The sequence below is a fragment of the Camelina sativa genome, chromosome 8 (assembly GCF_000633955.1).
Source record: "Camelina sativa cultivar DH55 chromosome 8, Cs, whole genome shotgun sequence".
Taxonomy (NCBI): domain Eukaryota; kingdom Viridiplantae; phylum Streptophyta; class Magnoliopsida; order Brassicales; family Brassicaceae; genus Camelina; species Camelina sativa.
The window spans coordinates 12794006-12798832 of record NC_025692.1 but is presented as its reverse complement, the minus strand read 5'-3'; the positions used below and the strand labels follow the sequence as shown (position 1 = coordinate 12798832).

The window sequence follows — 4827 nt, the reverse complement described above, 5'->3', positions numbered from 1 at the left end:
TTGGCTGGGAATAAAAAAGTTTTTTTTTATTTTAATTTTTTGTTTTTCTCTCTCGTCTCTCTCTATCTGTATCTCTCCCTATTTTACGATTGTTTCATCGGCAAAACTTTCGGAAATGTTCTGTCAAATTGAACAGTCAGAAATCTTTAAGATTCTCCGGTGGTTAGATTCTGAATTTGCGCGGACGGAATCGACTGACTTTGCGGTTGCATGTGGGGGCGGCGGGGTTGATCACCAACGCTGACTCGTTTGAGGTAGGGCGGCTTATCGGAAGCTACAGATTTATGAATATTACTAGGTGAAATTTTGTTTTGTTTACTCTCTTAAGGTGGAGATATATATCAAAACTTATATATTAAGCCATATTTTATATATCGAAATTTTGTGCAAGTTTTAGCCCTAGTTTCTCTGTTTTTGTTGGTAGATTGTATAAGTTTTGGTTGTGTGTTAAAGACATCTTTGAATTAAATTTGATATATTTCTATGTTTTTGTTGTGTGTTAAAGACGATCATGGGACTAGCCATGATCAGCGGATCTTTGTGGTTCGCGGATTGTCAAGCGGAAATTTTTCAGTGATGAGAGTCACAAGAACAAGTGTTAATCTCTCTGGAGTTTTATGAATTTTGTTGCGAAAGATTATGTTTGTCTGCCTCCACTCTTTATCAACGTTAGCGCTTTCAACTTTGGCTATATCCATGATCAAACTCATTTTGATTTTGATATCCTGCACTTTCTGCAGGTTCCATTTGTCATTTGTCATTGTTGAAAAGGATCATTACAGTTTCCTAATAAAATTCTTAACTTAACTTTTTTCAAAATTTGTAATGAAAAAATTATTATGCAACTTTGTTAAGCACCAACCAATGGAGATGCTCTAATAATATTCCTGGGATTTTCTTCACCATTTTTTGTTCGTTTTCTAAAAATACACCTTTTTCTAAAGCAGCCAAGTATTGTTAATTGCAGGTCATCAACAGAAAAACTGGTTATAAAGGAAAAAGATAAACTATATCAATAAGAAAACATTAGATAAAAATAAAAAATAATTCAAAATTTCAATTTAACACAACCAAACCAGGGCAATCATGAACTGCACAAATACACAACTGATGTCAATGTTGGCTGGCACCCACCTTTGGTATTGTTCGACACCACATTACTTTCTTCATCGGTTACGTGTTGGTGTCGACTAACACCTCCTATTGAATTGATCGTCACCCAATGCTTAATCTCCTCGGCTACTTAGTTGGTGTCGATCGACACCCCGTCTGATATCGATCAACACCGAGTTTGCAACACAACTTCGCTTGATCCTTGCATCTTTCTCAGTAACAAATCCCTCCTCTTGCACCAACTCGTTCCTCAACACGAGCATGCACATATAGAACAAAACCACAAAAGGGAAACAATAACAAATTCAAAACACAAGAAATCAATCCACACATCACAATTAACGAACTAAACTATTTCAATTTTGTAACATAAGTCATGGTCATGCACTAACCACAAAATGGTAACATCGGCAAATCAATTTTGGTGGTTTCGGGATGGGTTTCGATCGACACCCATCAATTTCTGGTTTATTCGGTTTATTTTAAATCATCGAATTCGAGCGATTTGGTTTGGAAAAAACCCTAAACCGTGATATTTAAGCTGGAAGTCGACCTAGAGATTTAGGGAGTCTCTTCTGTCGTTTCCAGAGAGATAAAGAAACAATGGAGAATATCTTGTAAGCTTTTGGAATAAATCCTTTGCATGCTCTTGAGAGATTGTTCCTGTGGGTGGAGACCTGAGGCTAAGCACGTGATAGAGGCTTGCTAGGGTGCTATTTTCGTGGGTTTAGTGTCACAATTTTCCTTGAAAAAGGTGAGTGCATGATCATAGTTGATCTAAGCTTGAGACTCTCTGTTTTTGGGTTCTATAAGTTGTGTGATTGATTCTCTTGAATATTTGTGTGATTTTCGTGTTCTATGTGGCTTGGTTTCGCTCTTGTGGATGTCTTGGACAAGTGAGAGGTGACTAGAGTTGGAGATCTAGGCTGGAGATCAAAGGAGAACGATGCTCGGCATAAGTATCGATCGACACCAATGTGAGGATGGTGTGGGGACTCTACTAGTGTTGATCATCACCATGTGGAGGTCTCAAATGACTTAAATTAGAGTTTTTGGAGATGTTTAGCAAGTGGCCATCGACACCACTCTTTTAGCAGGTGGCTGACGCTTTGTTCCTTGTTTCTGGTTTGATTGTTTATGTTGTTTGTTGTTTGGAAATTCTCAATTGCTTGTCTGTATAGCCTAGTAGATGGGAGGATTGCTTCTATTAGTATTTGTGATGATACCCATGCATCTCAATTGTTGTTTGTGGTGCAGGTAAATGCAAAATATGATCGTGGAATCAAGGATATGAAAAAGTGGATGTTCTATTGGCTCGTTTGATTGGTCTATGGCTTTTGTTAGGTTTCTATATTTGGGTCATTAGGATGATATTAGGATGCTGGTTATTTGCTTTATGACATTGGTGGTTATTGAATATTGATTATTGTTGAATCATTGGTTTATTGGCTATTTAATTTATTGGAGTACCATTGGTCTAATGTTCAGTTAACTCGACCAGCAAAGTTGATTGATGTTAGGATGTTAGTGAGAATGAGATCAATAGATATTTTTTTTAAAATGGGTTGTTTCGTCTCAGTTTTGTATTATAGCCCTTACAGTTCTAGGTTTGGGTTCATTGTGAATTTCGTTGTTAATGTTTGGATTGCATGTTTTGGTTGATTATGTGAGTTAGTCAATTGTGTGTGACATGAAGTCCTTGAACATCCTCTTCGAAACAAAGGAAAATGGTTTCTGTGTGTGTGTGGGACTAAGCCATGGAGGGCTAGCAGGCCCATGTTTTGAGGCTTATGAGAAGCCTTCAGGCATGTTAAATCAATCGTGGCAGCATTTGTGGTTGGAGTTCACCGTAGATGGACTGTGTTGCTAGGTTCTTAACACATGAAGTTTGTGTAGATACTTTATTGGTGGGCGGGTTTAAGTCCCACTTCTTGAATGATCCTAGAGCAACTCATTGCTTCATTACCTCGAAGTACGCATAGAGTTCCAATATCAGAGGAGATCCCAAAGAGCTGTCGGGTGTTGTAGAGTCGAGGGAGGCGAGTTTCTAAGGGTTATTGGATGGACGAGTGTAATAACCCTGATTTTGACCTAGTATACGGACGGAAGGTCGCGAACGTGGATGTGCGACCGAAGCCTTATTTGAAGGATTGAGCGAAGAAAAACGGTTGAATTGATTTTTATATCAAATCATGAGTGAGTTAAGATTTCTATCGGCTACCATCAAGTATCGAGAAGGGAAAGACCGGCTATTAGTGGCAATGGCCAGTAAGGCTACAGGAAGATGATAAGCATTCGGTCAAAGGACATGACCGAAACAATTATCGGAAGGGCCAACATTTGGTTGATATGCTATCAACACCATCGTCGTTAGTTGAATACAGGACAAGATCTATCAATTATTGAATGGTTATCAACAAGCTATCAAGTTCAGTCAAGAGTTGCATTTTGAACAAGGTAAATATTAAGTTTGCCGAGGAATATTCAGAGTTTGTGGAAGTGACTAGTTTCTATCAGAGAAAAACTAGTTTTACCGAGAATGAGCTATTATGGCTGAGACAAGCGAGCGAAGATTGAACGGGTTTGGATACAGAGACAACCATGTTTAGTAAGTGGTTAAGTACAAACCACATTACATCAGTTTAGCCGTAAAAATTGGTCGAAAAACTCTTGGTTCAGTTTTGACTGAAAAGCTGCTTTATCATAGAGGTGCTTGTGGTGCAAGTAGTTGTGTCACCAGCTTGGAGTGTGTTTTCCATGTTGTACCACATGCTTGGATAAGGAAGGCGTGTGGTAAACATAAGTGGACACAAGCTTGAGTTTGGATAAGAATAAACATAGAAACTAGATAAGCTTTTGGATAAAGCTTATCTTCCACCTCGTGCTTGGCTTAGCTTGGGCGTTAAGTCTCCTTTCACTATATAAAGCGACGAGATCCATTCATTATTTTTCATCAGCAAACCAAAAATCCCACCGTAGGTAGTTAGTTAGACCGTTCGTTAGTTATAGAAGCTTGCGGGACGAGTCAGGTAAAAATTGGTCGAGTTGAGAGTCGTGGTCGGGTATCCGGTAAGTAAGTTCTACCTTTAGTCTTTTATTCTTTTTAGAATATTTTCTATGTTTTTGGTTCGGTCTAAAGCTTAGATCCATCATTGGATAAAGCTAATTGGATCGAGATCAATAGGCGGGCAAGGGTAGAATGTCGTTTTCTCGACGTTAAGGCCAAGGTGAGTATTGAAGCATTTTTAGTAGCACATGACTAGGATTTTATTTTGTGTTTGAGTTTAGGCTTGAGGTTGCATGTTTATACTTGTGTAAATTATGCATTATAGTTAGATCTACGTTTCTACGTGAAATCAATTTGATTGGTTGGTTTAGATCTAGCATCTTTGCTTTATTTATTTTAAGATTGTGTCGTTTGTGTGAGGTTTAGGAACTATACTTAGTATGATTCCAAGATCTATTGTTTGATGTGAGAATTTAATTATCATAATTCCTTGTGCATTAATTATTGAGATTAGGCTATCTAGCCCTGGGAAAAATACCCGAACCTGGTACCCGAACCCGGTACCCGAACTAACCCGACATAACCCAAGGCAACATAGTCACTAGCAGTACTTGAACCCACTACCTTAAGCATTTAAGGGGTTCATTGTAACCATTTTGCCACTTAAATATCCGTTGTTATTATTAAAACTTCAAGTATTTATATAT

At 38.1% G+C, this 4827-nt stretch overlaps 1 long non-coding RNA gene across 1 annotated transcript; it reads left to right on the top strand.

Moving 5' to 3' along the window:
- On the top strand, positions 1 to 812 carry LOC104707082. The gene is made up of 2 exons (XR_754547.1): positions 1 to 254; positions 506 to 812. It is a non-coding gene; the product is annotated as an uncharacterized LOC104707082 (long non-coding RNA).